General features: G+C 39.4%; 1 non-coding gene across 1 annotated transcript; it reads left to right on the top strand.

Moving 5' to 3' along the window:
• Positions 1-353: 353 nt before the first annotated feature.
• On the top strand, positions 354-461 carry LOC130983767 (small nucleolar RNA R71). The gene has a single exon (XR_009087744.1). It is a non-coding gene; the product is annotated as a small nucleolar RNA R71 (small nucleolar RNA).
• Positions 462-16,069: the final 15,608 nt, after the last annotated feature.

The following is a 16,069-nucleotide window of genomic DNA, read 5'->3' as shown; positions in this document are numbered from 1 at the left end:
GGATCATAGGCTTCTTCGTCAGATGAAGCATCCTTAGTACTGCTTGGTGCATTTTGCATTCCAGACAGACTTTGAGAAATCAAATTGACTTGTTGAGTCAATATCTTGTTCTGAGCCAATATGGCATTCAGAGTATCAATCTCAAGAACTCCTTTCTTCTGATTAGTCCCATTGTTCACAGGATTCCTTTCAGAAGTGTACATGAATTGGTTATTTGCAACCATTTCAATTAGCTCTTGAGCTTCTGTAGGCGTCTTCTTCAAATGAAGAGATCCTCCAGCAGAGCTATCCAAAGACATCTTGGATAGTTCAGAGAGACCATCATAAAAAATACCTATGATGCTCCATTCAGAAAGCATGTCAGAAGGGCATTTTCTGATCAATTGTTTGTATCTTTCCCAAGCTTTATAGAGGGATTCTCCATCCTTCTGTCTGAAGGTTTGGACTTCCACTCTAAGCTTACTCAATTTTTGAGGTGGAAAGAACTTTGCCAAGAAGGCATTGACTAGCTTTTCCCATGAGTCCAGGCTTTCTTTAGGTTGTGAGTCCAACCATGTCCTAGCTCTGTCTCTTACAGCAAAAGGGAATAGCATAAGTCTGTAGACCTCAGGGTCTACCCCATTAGTCTTGACAGTGTCACAGATTTGCAAGAATTCAGCTAAAAACTGATGAGGATCTTCCAATGGAAGTCCATGAAACTTGCAATTCTGTTGCATTAGAGAAACTAATTGAGGCTTAAGCTCAAAGTTGTTTGCTCCAATGGCAGGGATAGAGATGCTTCTCCCATAGAAGTCGGGAGTAGGTGCAGTAAAGTCACCCAGCACCTTCCTTGCATTGTTTGCATTGTTGTTGTTTTCGGCTGCCATGTCTTCTTCTTTGAAGATTTCTGTTAGGTCCTCTGTAGAGAGTTGTGCCTTAGCTTCTCTTAGCTTTCGCTTTAAGGTCCTTTCAGGTTCAGGGTCAGCTTCAACAAGAATGCCTTTGTCTTTGTTCCTGCTCATATGAAAGAGAAGAGAACAAGAAAATGTGGAATCCTCTATGTCACAGTATAGAGATTCCTTGAGGTGTCAGAGGAACAGAATAATAGAAGAAAGAGGTAGAAGAATTCGAACTTAGTGAGATAGAGTTCGAATTGTGCATTGAGGAGGAGTGGTACTCCATAAATAGAAGGATGTGAGAAGAGAGGAGGAGCTTTTTCGAAAATTAAGTTAAAGAATTTGAAAACATTTTGAAAAACACTAATTAATTCTCGAAAATAAGAGTGGGAAAGAAATCAAGTGATTTTTGAAAAAGATTTTGAAATTAGAGATCAAAAAGATTTGATTGAAAACTATTTTGAAAAAGATGTGATTAAAAAGATATGATTGGTTTTAAAAAAATGTGATTGAGAAGATATGAGTTGAAAAACAATTTTAAAAAGATTTGATTTTAAAAATTAATGACTTGCCTAACAAGAAAAGATATGATTCAAACATTAAACCTTTCTCAACAGAATAGGCAACATACTTGAAATGTTCAATCAAATCATTAATTGTTAGCAAGTATCTTTGAAAAAGGAAAGAAATTGATTTTGAAAACATTTGATTGAAAAGATATGATTTGAAAAAGATTTGATTTTGAAAAACTTTGAAAACTTAAAAAAAATTGATTTGAAAACAAAATCCTCCCCCTTGTGCCATCCTGGCGTTAAACGCCCAGAATGGTGCACATTCTGGCGTTTAACGCCCAATGCACTACCTTTTTGGGCGTTAACCGCCCAACCAGGCACCCTGGCTGGCGTTTAAACGCCAGTCTGTCCTTCTTCACTGGGCGTTTTGAACGCCCAGCTTTTTCTGTGTAATTCCTCTGCTGCATGTTCTGAATCTTCAGTTCCCTGTACTATTGACTTGAAAATAGAACCAAGATCAAATAAACAATGCATTGCAAGATACCAAACTTAAAATTAGACACTAGACTCAAACAAGAAACATAAACTATTTTTGGTTTTTATGATTTTGAAATTTTTTTGTGCTTTTTTTTTGAAAATTATATGAAAATAGAAAATAAAAGTTTCAGAATTCTTAATTTGGATTCCAGGAATCATTGCTATGCTAGTCTAAGACTCCGGTCCAGGAATTAGACATGGCTTCACAGCCAGCCAAGCTTTCAAAGAAAGCTTCGATCCAAAACACTAGACATGGCCAATGGCCAGCCAAGCCTTAGCAGATCATTGCTCCAATAGCAAGATTGATAGAGATCAACAAGCTCTTGTGATGATCAGTTGAAACCTCGGTCCAATAAGATTAGACATGGCTTCTCAACCAGCCAGATTTCAACAGATCATCTTGAAAAACTAGAATTCATTCTTAAGAACTCTGAAAAAAAATACCTAATCTAAGCAACAAGATGAACCGTCAGTTGTCCATACACAAACAATCCCCGGCAACGGCGCCAAAAACTTGGTGCTGTTGCCGGATCTTGGCACTGATGTTACCGGACCAAAAGCTTGCTCAAAACTCGAACAATCCCCGGCAACGGCGCCAAAAACATGGTGTGCGAAATTGTGATCACTACTTTTCACAACTCAAATAATCCCTAGTAATGGCCCCAAGAACTTGGTGCTCAATACTATGGCATAAACACAACTTTGCACAACTAACCAGCAAGTGCACTGGGTCGTCCAAGTAATAAACCTTACGCGAGTAAGGGTCGATCCCACGGAGATTGTTGGTATGAAGCAAACTATGGTCACCTTGTAAATCTTAGTCAGGCAGACTCAAATGGGTATAGTGATGTACGAATAAAACATAAAGATAAAGATAGAGGTACTTATGTAATTCATTGGTAGGAACTTCAGATAAGCGTATGAAGATGCCTTCCCTTCCGTCTCTCTGCTTTCCTACTGTCTTCATCCAATCCTTCTTACTCCTTTCCATGGCAAGCTTATGCAAGGGTTTCACCGTTGTCAGTGGCTACCTCCCATCCTCTCAGTGAAAATGTTCCTATGCTCTGTCACAGCATATGGCTAATCAGCTGTCGGTTCTCGGTCAGGCCGGAATAGAATCCAGTGATTCTTTTGCGTCTGTCACTAACGCCCCGCCTGCTAGGAGTTTGAAGCACGTCACAGTCATTCAATCATTGAATCCTACTCAGAATACCACAGACAAGGTTAGACCTTCCGGATTCTCTTGAATGCCGCCATCAGTTCTCGCCTATACCACGAAGACTCTGATCTTACGGAATGGCTGGCTCGTTTGTCAGGCGAGCACTCGGTTGTCAGGCGATCAACCATGCATCGTGTATCAGGAATCCAAGAGATAAACACTCGAGCCTTGTTTGCTTGTAGAACAGAAGTGGTTGTCAGTCACTTTGTTCATAAGTGAGAATGATGATGAGTGTCACGGATCATCACATTCATCAAGTTGAAGAACAAGTGATATCTTGGACAAAGAACAAGCGGAATTGAATAGAAGAACAATAGTGATTGCATTAATACTCGAGGTACAGCAGAGCTCCACACCTTAATCTATGGTGTGTAGAAACTCCACCGTTGAAAATACATAAGAACAGGGTCTAGGCATGGCCGAATGGCCAGCCTCCCAAAGTGAGTTCAATCATAAAAACATGATCAAAAAGCTGTCTAATACAATAGCAAAAGGTCCTACTTATAGAAAACTAGTAGCCTAAGGTTTACAGAGATGAGTAAATGACATAAAAATCCACTTCCGGGCCCACTTGGTGTGTGCTTTGGGCTGAGCAATGAAGCAATTTCGTGTAGAGACTCTTCTTGGAGTTAAACGCCAGCTTTTATGCCAGTTTGGGCGTTTAACTCCCATTTAGGTGCCAGTTCCGGCGTTTAACGCTGGAATTCCTGAGGGTGACTTTGAACGCCGGTTTGGGCCATCAAATCTTGGGCAAAGTATGGACTATCATATATTGCTGGAAAGCCCAGGATGTCTACTTTCCAACGCCGTTGAGAGCACGCCAATTGGGCTTCTGTAGCTCCAGAAAATCCACTTCGAGTGCAGGGAGGTCAGAATCCAACAGCATCTGCAGTCCTTTTCAGTCTCTGAATCAGATTTTTGCTCAGGTCCCTCAATTTCAGCCAGAAAATACCTGAAATCACAGAAAAACACACAAACTCATAGTAAAGTCCAGAAAAGTGAATTTTAACTAAAAACTAATAAAAATATACTAAAAACTAACTAGATCATACTAAAAACATACTAAAAACAATGCCAAAAAGCGTACAAATTATCCGCTCATCAACAGCGCTCACTATGAGAGCGCTACTCAAGGCCAAGAAAGCAAAGCAAGGAATGCTGTGCTCTCCTTGTCAACCGAGCGCCACAAGGATCCAAGGAAATAAGAGAAAAAGCATAGCACTTGGTTAACGTTGTTCACTTTATCGGGGCTGGACACAAGAAAACACAAAGGTAAATGTTTACTAGTGGAGGCCACAAGGTTCGAACCCATGAGCCAAGGGACCAAGAGAAGCGCTCCTTGCAAGGAAAATAAACAAAAATTTCCTGAATTGCATTCACTGGGGTTCGAACCAAGGAGCTGGAGGAGCGCTGCCTTTGGTTATTCCTCACATTGGACGCTGAATTGCTTTCCCAAGAGCTCGAAGCTGGGGACCTCACCAACGTAATAAAGAAGATGCGCTCTCTTCATGTACTGAGCGCTATCAAGAGTTGGAAAGGCCAAGGCCCAGGGAGCGCTGCGCTCTTTGTGACAACCGAGCGCTATGAAGGCCTGGCGCAAGGAGGGCTTGTCACGCACAAAAATTGGAAGGCCAAGGCAAGGAGAGTGATGCACTCTCCTTGTCAACCAAGCGCTACCCTGGGAGTGCAACCATGGCCCAAAATTCAATTAAAATTCTATTTAAATTCAATTCTTCACAAAATTGAAAGGCCCACTCCAAATTCTAAAATTCAAAATAGGAAGTGTATAAATAGAAGTTAGTTTGATTTAGAGGGGGGCTATCTTGATCTTTTTGACAATTTTTACTTTTCATTTTTCATTTCTTGAGCTCATTTTAGATTTTTAGCTTTGGGTTTGGGAATTGGGATCGAGAATTGAATTATCTTCTTCTCTGTTCTTACTTCTACACTCTTCACTCTTTGTTTTGAATCTTGGATTGAGAATTGAAGAAATTCTGTTTCATTCTTGATCTGAGATCTCTCTTTACTTACTTTCTGCATAATTTCAAGGAATTGTGATTTGGATCTAAGTTTCCTTTAATGTTTTCATCTCTACTTCTTCTGCAATTGTTCTCTGTTGGATCAAGGAAGGAATTGAGATCTAGGCTTGTTCTCTAGTCTCATTCAACCCCTGAGATCTTCAACTTCTCTTTTAGTTATTGCATTTGAGCTGAATTTACTTTCTATTTTGCTTCTTCAAGCAATTCTTCTTTTCTGTTTAGATCTGCTGCACTTTAATTCATCTTTTACTTCTCTGTTGATTGTCATTTAGTTTCTCTTGTTTAATTTCTGAAATCCCAGCTCCCAAAGCCCTTTATGATTCAAGCAATTTACATTTCTGACACTCTAAGCTTCAGCTATTTACATTTCTTTCAATCTAAGCTTCTGTCATTTATATTACTTGCACTTTAAGATTCAACTTCTTTATTTCCTTTCCTCTTTAATTTACAGTCAATTACCCTTCTCCCTTTAAATTTCATCCAATTTAGCTTCTGTTGAATACAAATCACTCAATTCAACACTTGTTTGCTTGACTAAATCAACCACCTAACTAAAATTGCTCAATCCTTCAATCCCTGTGGGATCGACCTCACTCATGTGAGTAATTACCACTTGATGCGACCCGATACACTTGCTGGTGAGTTTTGTGTTGGATCGTTTTCCACACATTCACCTGGACAAGGTTGTTATTGATGGGGATATTGTTTTTCCTCCTTGCCCTCTTACTGATTCTGAATTGAAGACTGCAGGGTAGTACATCATTGAGACTTTTCCTCGTGAAGTTAATGCACCCGAGGAGTTACAGCTGAGCTCCTCTGTCTAACCTGACCCCTTCTCCTGTTAATGACCCCAATCTTCTCTTAGGGCTTAAGTAATATTTCTTGTTAAGGCCCAATCTGTGGGACCATTCTATGAACAATTTTTATGTATGTTTTGAATATTTTTTTCCTATGTTTTCTGACTCTTGATCCTTTTGAAAGGATCTTTAACAACTGTCTTTCCTCGATGTTTAGTCCCTTTCATGGGACTCGTAACAAGGTAGTTGTTTCATATATTTGTGAATCTTGGTATGATAGATCTTCTGCTATTTCGCAAAGCTTTTTGGAGGGAGCAATGCTTCTGCTTGACGTCCCTTAGTTTTATAAAACTTTATGAACGCCTTTTGCAAAGCTTTTTTACGAAAGAAAAACCTTCAACCAAATAATTTTTTAGGGTTTCTGTTTCACAAAGTTTTTTATGAAAACTTTTATGTAGCAACCCTCCAATGACCTTTTCGTTTTCCATTAATTGGACATAAACATTTAATTTGTTTTACCTTTGAATCATTTTCAAAACTTAAGTTATTTTTGCGATGCATTTTGCTCTGCTCGGGGACTATCCGACTTGTAAGTCGTTTGTCTTTTCATGACCGAGTTGCTATGATCATTCTTTTATAACCTCTTTACACCGACTTGTACCTCATCACTTTATCTTGCCGACCACCTAGGTCGGGCAGTAGATTTTTGCATTTCTTCAAGCTTAAGTCGGTGCGTATCGTACTAATAATAATAGAAATTTTAAGAAAGAGAAGTATCATCATTAATGGAATATGACTTTTACAAAGATGCTTTGGCTACTAAGGGAATAATTTTCATGCCTCTAGCCCCCGCTTTGATGCCTCATTAAAATCCCCTTCAGAAAAACCCTCTTCGAAAAAAACCATGAAATTAGAAAAAAGAGTACATCAGAGAACAGAGTATGCTTCTAGCTATCATATCTCTTCAAATTGCTAGCACGCCACGACCTTGAGAACTCAACTCCGTTCAAGTCGAACACTTTTTTGTAACCATTTCCCAAGACTTCAGTAATCTTGAAAGGTCTTTTCCAGTTTGCAGCGAGCTTCCCTTCTCTTGACTTGTTTACTCCGATGTCATGTCCAATGAGAATTAAGTCGTTTGTAGCAATGAGAAGTCACGCTGATGAGCTCTTCGGGGGGGCGCGACGTGAAGTTTGCGTGCATCTGACAAGGTTGGCACTTTTTAACGAAGTCGGTTGCATCCTTTTGCAAATTCGGCCAAAAAAACCTGGCTTGTATCACCTTTCTAGGTAAAGATCTTGCTCCGAGGTGATTCCCACAAACGCCGTCGTGTACTTCCTTCAGGACCTCCTCTATCTTAGAAGTTGAGACGCCCTTCAGCAATGGTATAGATATCCCTCCTCTGTAAAGGACATTGTGCACCAAAGTATAGTTCTGGGCTTCCCTTCTGAGTTTTTTGGCTTCCTTTTTCTCCTTGGGGAGGATGTCGAATTTTAGATATTCGACTAGAGGATTCATCCATCCCAGGTTTAAGCCTGAGACATGTACGACGTCCACTTTGCTGTCTATCCTTGTAACTATGGGCTCTTGGAGAGTTTCATGTATCAAGCTTCTATTATTTCCTCCTGGCTTGGTACTTGCTAGCTTGGAGAGAGCATCAGCTTGACTGTTGAGTTCCCGAGTTATGTGCCTAACCTCGGTTTCCATGATTTGCCTGAGATGCTCTAGCATTTTTCCAAGTACTTTTTCATGTTGGGATCTTTTGCCTTGTATTCTCTGTTAATTTGAGAAGTTACTACTTGAGAATCCTAAAAATTATTACCTTGTTAACACCGACTTCTTTAACAAGTTTTAGTCCTACGATCAAAGCTTCGTATTCGTCCTGGTTGTTGGAAGCGTGGAACTTAAATTTCAAGGACACCTCTATTTGAGTACCTTCTTCATTGACTAGTATTAAGCCAGCTCCACTTCCAACTTTATTAGAGGATCCATCTACATAAAGCTCCCAGGTCGTGGAGGTTTTGCTCTGATCGCCTATGTATTCTGTGACAAAATCGGTGAGGAATTGGACTTTAACTACTGTCCGAATTTTGTATTTCAAGTCAAACTCAGATAACTTTATAGCTCACTGAACCATTCTGCCTGCAATATCCATTTTTTGAAGGATCTACTTCATAGGCTGGTCTGTTCATATTTTTATGGTATGAGTCTGGAAGTAAGGTCGGAGCCTTCTAGATGCTACAATATAGGTTGATGTAAGGATTTATGTTGATCTAGAATTCCTTAATAAATTGCATCATTTCATTGCAAGTATAGTCTAGACCAACAATGGATCCTCAATCACAGTTTAATTTTGGTTGTCATAAATTTAACCCAATAAAAATAACCGAGAGTATTAGTCCCGGGTCATTCTCCCTAGGAATTACAATCTAGTGCTTAATTATTGGTTATGAGTTTCACGGGTTGGGTTGATAAAGAAGCGAGAATTTAAATGACAATAAAAAAAGAAACAACTAAGGAAAGCAATTACTAAAAAGAGACATTCATGGCAAGGATTAAGAATCAAGGCTTTCTATCCTAGTCATTAATTATCATACAATAGTTAATAAGAGCTAATCCTATTTCATCATTTCCAACATCGGAAGAAGGTATTATGTTTTCTTCACATTGAGAGAAAGTCAGATAGGACTAATTATTCCCAATCCATAAGTAATGTTAATGGATACAAGACTAACTAATCACTCTAGATAACCAATCTAAATTGGGTATTAATGACTCAAGATTGCTCAATTTCTCTTTTGAAGCCAAGAATACTCAAAAACTACTCTAAAGTTCAACCAAGCATTTTGTCAAACACATGGAAAGCACAAAAGGAAAGCATAGTAAAATTGCAAGGAATAATAAATTCTACAACTAACCAATGCAAGAAAATGACAATAACAACTCAAACAAGCAAGAAAGAAACATAAAACATCAAATTGCATTAATTGAAATTAAAAGTATTTAGGACCTCTCTCCAGCATATCATATTTTCGAACACCATTATGTACAGTATGAGTCTCTAAACATCCTAGGTTAAGGTTAGGAGCTCTGTTGAGTTTTATAGATTAATAAAAGCACTACTGTTCTATTTCAATTTGTGTTTGATTCTCTCGTAAAATGTATCTTCGTTCTTCAACCTTATGAATGAGTTGAACCGTCACAAGTTATCTCTATTCTACATGGGTTTAGCGAGCGTCTTTCATCGGATATCAATGAACCACTAGCTTAAGGATACATCTCTTAGACGGCTAATCCACGACTTCGTTGGGGACTTCTCGAGACATCAGTTTAGCCGAGGTATGGGGAGATTAGGGTCTTTGTGGTAAAGGCTAGAATCAAAGAGCAGCATTCTCTAATCTGGAAGATTCGACCTTGCCTATGGCGTTTTGAGTAGGATCACCAAGGGGATGAACTACAGGAGCTTCCCTCATTTAGACTGGATGCGCATTAAACCTGGTGTTAAGCCTAGAGGAAGATTGGTGGCCTCTCAACCGGCGTTGATCACATACAGCCTGCTATAGAAGAAATCATTCACAGTTGGAGTAGACAGTAAGAAAGTATTGATCCAGAAGAACAAAGCATCTCTGAAACCTTAACCATCTTCTTCTAGTTGAATTCACAACCACTGAGTAACGTTATTTTTATCTTTATTCTACTTTTATGCGCTTTAAACAACCAAACAACTTTTCTATCTGCCTGACTAAGATTTACAAGATAACTACTCTTTGATCTAAGCCGACAATCCTCATGGGATTGACCCTGACTCACCTCAGGTATTACTTGGATGACCTAGTGCACTTGTTGGTTCAGTTGTGCGGAGTGTGAGAATCTACGCACCAAGTTTTTGGCGCCATCGCCGGGGATTGTTCGAGTTTGAACAAACTAACGGATTATTTTGTTGCTTAGATTAGGTATTGTTTTTAATTTTGTTTGAGTCTTTTATTTTCTTTTTCGAAAAAAAAATTTCTAAAAATCTTTTTTTTAATCTTTATCTTTTTGTTTGAGTCGTTGTTCTTGTTCTTTGTGAAAGTTTCGAATTTCTTGCTTTCTTTTTCAAAAATTTTTTCAAAAATAGTGTCTTTTGTTTGAGTCTAGTGTAGTTTGGTGTCCAATGCATGTTCTTTAATTGCTTTGAACTTTTCAAATTTGTTCTCGGTGTTCTTCTTGGTCTTCAAGTTGTTCTTGTTTTTCTTTTTGTTTTGATCTTTAAAATTTTTAAGTTTGGTGTCTTTTGGTGATTTTCTTTTTAAGTTTTCAAAAATTTAGTGTCTTAGATCTAAAAATTTTAAATTTCAGGTCTTTTGGTTATTTTTCTCTTTCTTCATTAATTCAAAAAATAAAAAATATCTTTTCTATCTTTTTACTTTAATTTTCCAAAATTTCAACAAAATGTTTCAAATTTTAATTTCAAAATCATTATCTTATCTTATCTTAATTTTAAATTTCAAATTCAAATATTTTAAAATCAAATTTTTTCAAAAAAAATCATATCTTTTTCAACTTACTATTTTATCTTTTTATCTTTTTTTTTAAAATTCAAAAATCTTATCTTATATTATTTCAAATTCAAATTTTAAAATTCTATTTCAAAATTTCAAATTTCAAATTTCAAGATCAAATATTTTTCAAAAAATCAAATTTCAAATCTTATCTCTTTCAAATCTTTTTCAAATCTTTTCAAATTGTTATCTTATCTTTTTTAATTTCAAATTTGAAATCAAATCTTTTTCAAATCTTTTCAATTTATATCTTATCTTTTCCAAATTTAAATTTTAAATTCAAATATTTTCTAATTTTCTATCTTATCTTAATTTCAAATCTTTTTTAATTAGTTACTTATTTTCTCTTTCTTCTTTTTTAAAACTTTCTAACTAACTCCTCTCTCTTCTATTTTCGAAAATTCCTCTTCTATTTCTCTCTTCTTTTTCAAAAATCGCACTTTAATTTTCAAATCTTTTTAGTTAATTAACTTTTAATTTTCGAATTCAATTAATAAATAAAATATCTTTGTTTCTTATTTCTCTTTTTACTTCTAATTTTCAAATTATTCTTCCTTTTTTTCGAATTCTTCTTCTCTCTTCTCTATCTTCATTCTTCTTTCTTCTTCACATCTCACAGGGAGTCTTGTGTTCTTGAACATAGAGCTCCCATTCTTCCTCTTTATTGTGTTCTTTTTCTTGTTTATGAGCAGGAACAGAGATAAAGAACCTCTCTTTAATCTTGATTCTGAACCTGAGAAGACCTTAAAGAAGCGTTTGCAACAAGCTAAAGTACAACACTCCGAAGAAAACCTCACAAATATTTTCGAACAAGAAGTTGAAAACATGGCAGCCGAGCCTAATAATGGAGGATATGCAAGAAAAGTTCTTGGTGACTATACCATACCAACTTCTGATTTCTATGGAAGAAGTATCTTCATACCTGCCATTAGAGCAAATAACTTTGAGCTTGAGCCTCAGTTAGTCTCTCTTATGCAACAGAATTACAACTTTCATGGACTTCTACTGGAAGATCCACATCAATTCTTATCTAAATTCTTGTAAATCTGTGACACTGTTAAGGCGAATGAAGTGGATCCTGAGGTTTACAAACTTATACTTTTTCCCTTTGCGGTTAGAGACAGAGCTAGGATATGGTTGGACTCTCAACCTAAAGAAAGCCTAGCCTCTTGAAAAAAATTGGTCAATGCCTTCTTGGCCAAATTCTTTCCACCTCAGAAGGTGAGCAAAATTAGAGTGGAAGTTCAAACCTTCAGACAAAAAGAAGGTGAATCCCTCTATGAGGCTTGGGAAAGATTGATGAATCCATATTTTACGATAATTTTTTGTTAGAATTGAGAGGATTTCATCATATAAACCTATTCCTCTCTAATCCGAGCTCTTTCTCGAGCTTCTAGAAGTAGGTCGAGCTCTTCCCTTTGAGTTTGGGAGTTGATATCTTCGTTGTAGAGGATCACCCTTGGGGATCCTTCTTCTACTTCTACTGGAATCATAGCATCCATGCCGTAAGCAAGTCAGAAGGGTGATTCTCCGGTAGTGGAATGTGGTGTTGTTCGATATGCCCATAGGACTTGTGGGAGCTCTTCAGCCCAAGCTCCCTTTGCATCCTGTAGCCTCCGTTTTAGCCCGGCCAATATGACTTTGTTAACGGCTTCAACTTGTCTGTTGGCCTGTGGGTGTTCTACAGAGGTGAATTGGTGCTTTATTTTTAGGTCAGCTACCAAGTTCTTGAAGCCCGTGTTGTTGAATTGAGTACCATTATCTGTGGTGATAGAGTATGGAACCCCAAACCTTGTGACAATATTTCTATATAGAAATTTTCGGCTTCTTTGGGCAATGGCAGTAGCCAGTGGCTCTGCTTCAATCTATTTTGTGAAATAGTCTATACCTACAATGAGAAACTTGACTTGTCCCAATCCCTAGGGGAAGGGTCCAAGGAGGTCCAGCCCCCCACTTTGCAAATGGCCATGGCGAAGTAACACAGATGAGCTCCTCGGGTGGAGCTACATGGAAGTTAGCATACTTCTAATATGGTGGGCATGTCTTGACAAACTCTGTTGCTTCTTTTTGCAAGGTCAACCAATAAAAGCTGGCTCGGAGTACCTTTTTGGAAAGAGCTCGTGCTCCAAGGTGGTTGCCACACATGCCTCCATGGACTTCCTCTAGGACGTCCCTTATAGTAGAGGTCGGTACACGTTTCAAGAGGTGTGTAGAGATTCCTCTTCTATATAGGACGTCATGCATTTTGGTGTAGTACTATGCTTCTCGTACTAGTCTTTTTGCCTTCTTCCTATCTGTGGGAAGTATTTCAGACTTGAGGTAGTTGATTATGGGATTCATCCATCCTTGGTCCTGCCCTGATATGGTTAGGATCTTTTTTTTTCTCGGAGATTGATGGATGTTGCATTGTTTCTTGAATGAGGCTCCAATTATTGCCCCATGGTTTGGTGCTGGCTAGTTTCGAAAGTGCATCATCTTGGGCATTTTGTTCCCGAGGTATATGTCAGACCTCATACCCCCAAATTGTCTGAGCTGTTCTCTTGTTTTGTCCATGTATTTTTGCATGGTGGGATCCATAGCTTGATAGCTCCCCTCTACCTGTGAGGTGACTACCTGTGAATCGCTAAAAATGGTAAGCTTTTGAATTCCTACCTCCCTAGCCAGCCTCAAACCAGCCAGTAGAGCTTCGTATTCAGCTTGGTTATTTGAGACAGGGAACTCGAACATTAATGAGAGCTCGATTTGGGTTTCCTGATCGCTTTGTAGTATTATGCCTGCGCCACTCCCGGTTTTGTTTGAGGAGCTATCTATGTAAAGGCTCCACTTTGTAGCGGTGCCCGAGGTTTCGGTGTACTCTGCGATGAAGTCGGCCAGATACTGAGACTTGATAGCTGTCCGAGCTTCATATTTGAGGTCGAATTTGGATAACTCGACTACCCATTGTAGAATTCTTCCAGCTAAGTCTGTTTTCTGTAAGATACCTTTTATGGGTTGGGTTAGTCCGTACTCTGATGGTGTGAGCTTGAAAGTATAGTCGGAGTTGTCAGGAAGTAAGTATAAAGGCGTAGGCAAACTTCTCTATCTTCTGATAGTTCAGTTTAGCCCCTTGCAAAGCCTTACTGATGACGTAGATAGATTGTTGTCTGTTTTCGTCTTCTCTTACTAATGCTCTGACTATTGCCCAACTTTCTACAGCGAGGTATAGGATTAGTTCCTCGCCTTCCCTAGGTCGGGCTAAGATGGGTGGTTGCCCTAGAAATGTCTTGAAGTCTTGAAAAGCTTGTTCGCATTCCGGGATCCATTCAAATCTTCGTCCTTTCCTTAGTGTTTCGTAGAAAGGAAGAGATCCAAGGCTGATCCAGCTAGGAACCTAGACAGAGCCGCTAGTCTTCCATTAAGCTGCCGGACCTCTTTGACACAGCTCGAACTTTTCATGCCAAGTATGGCCTAGCATTTAACTGGATATGCTTCGATTCCTCTCTGGGTGAGCATGAAGCCCAGGAATTTGCCAGCTTCCACCGCAAAAGTGCATTTTGCAGGGTTAAGTCTCATCCCGTGCTTTCTTATGGTGTCTTTACCAGTATGTCATCTACATAAACTTCCATCAGCTTCCCAATGTGATTGGTGAAAACTTTGTTCATCAGTCTCTAGTATGTAGCCCCTGCGTTCTTGAGTCTGAAGGGCATGACTATGTAGCAGTAGTTCGCTTTTAGGGTTAAGAATGAGGTTTTTTCCTGGTCGGGTTGACACATTGGGATTTAATTGTATCCCGAGTAAGCATCCATGAAAGAGAGGTACTGATATCCTGATGAAGCGTCGACTAGTGTGTCTATGTTCGGGAGTGGGTAGGGATATTTTGGGTAGGCCTTGTTGAGGTCGGTGTAATCAGTGCACATCCGCCACTTCGCATTTGACTTCTTGACCAATACTACATTGGCTAGCCATAATGGGTGTTTTACCTCCCTTATGAACCTTACTTTCAACAAGGCTTTTACCTGCTCCTCCACGGCTTGCGACCTCTCCGGGCCGAGTTTTCTGCGCTTCTGTTGCACTGGCCGAGACCCAGGATATACGACTAACTTATCACACATTAGTTCGGAATCAATACCGGGCACGTCGGCGGCCTTTCTCTTATCACCCAGGATATACCCAAGTGGTTGGATTGGGGTGTCTCCGAGTCTGAACAAGCTATTTGGATAAGCTCTGAGGTCTTTCTCTTGTAGGCTGAGCTTGTCGAACGCAGATTTGAATAGGATATCTGCAGAGCTTCCTTGGTCTACCAACGTTCGGTGGAGATTGGCGTTGGCGAGTATGATGGTAATGACCACGGGGTCATCATGCCTTGGGATGATGCCTACTGCATCTTCTTGAGTGAAGGTAATAGTGGGGAGGTCGGGTATCCCGTCTCCCTCTCCGACATGATACACCTCCTTGAGGTATCTTTTGCGGGATGATTTTGAGATCCCTCCTCCTGTGAATCTTCCATTTATCATGTGAACATGTCTCTCAGGGGTGTGAGGGGGACGTTCAGCTCGTCCGACCTTTTCATCCCTTCTTCTCTTTTTTGGTTCATCTGCTCTATTGTCTAGGAACCGATCTAATCTACCTTCTCGCGCCAACTTTTCTATGATGTTCTTTAGGTCGTAGCACTCGTTGGTAGAATGCCCATAGATTCAATGGTATTCGGAATACTCTGTCCGACTTCCTCCTCTCTTGTGTTTAATTGGGCGAGGCGGTGGGATCTTCTCAGTGTTACATATCTCCCGATAAACGTTCACAAGAGACACCCGAAGAGGGGTGAAATTGTGGTACTTTTTGGGTTTCTCAGTGGGTTGGTCTTCCTTCTTCCTGGACTCTTTATCCTTGTCGTGAGGTGGGTAGGAGAATCCAATATTTGAGGTTTCTCCTAATCGGGAGTTCCGCTCCATATTAATGAACTTTTCTGCCCGTTCTTGAACCTCGTTGAGAGATGTTGGGTGCTTTTTGGATATGGAGTGACTAAAGGATCCTTCTCGTAATCCATTGATGAGACCCATGATGGCTGCTTCTGTTGGAAGATTTTGTATGTCCAGACATGCTTTGTTAAATCTCTCCATGTAACTGCAGAGGCTTTTCTGATCTCCTTGCTTAATCCCTAGCAAGCTTGGACTTTACTTGGCTTTGTCTTTCTGGATGGAGAATCTAGCTAAGAATTTTTTGGCGAGGTCATCGAAGCTAGTTATTGACCTTGGCGGCAAACTGTCGAACTACTTTGTTTCCGTCTTGGTCAAAGTGGTTGGGAAAGCTTTACAATGGATTGCATCTGAGGCATCCGTAAGATACATCCGACTTCTGAAATTGCTGAGATGATGTCTTGGATCAGACCTACCGTCATATAGGGTAATGTCGGGGGCTTTGAAGTCCTTTGGAACTTTAGCTTTGATGATATCCTTTGTGAACGGGTCTTGGTCCTTGTGGGGGCTATCTTCGCGATTGGACCGAGTAGCTTTTGTTTTGAAGTCGGCTTCAAGTTTGAGGAGTTTGTCTTCCAGTTCTCGATGCCTTCTAGT

Source organism: Arachis stenosperma, chromosome 5 (assembly GCF_014773155.1).
Source record: "Arachis stenosperma cultivar V10309 chromosome 5, arast.V10309.gnm1.PFL2, whole genome shotgun sequence".
Lineage (NCBI taxonomy): Eukaryota > Viridiplantae > Streptophyta > Magnoliopsida > Fabales > Fabaceae > Arachis > Arachis stenosperma.
Note: the sequence above shows the minus strand (reverse complement) of the source record. Positions and strands in the feature narration are given on the sequence as shown.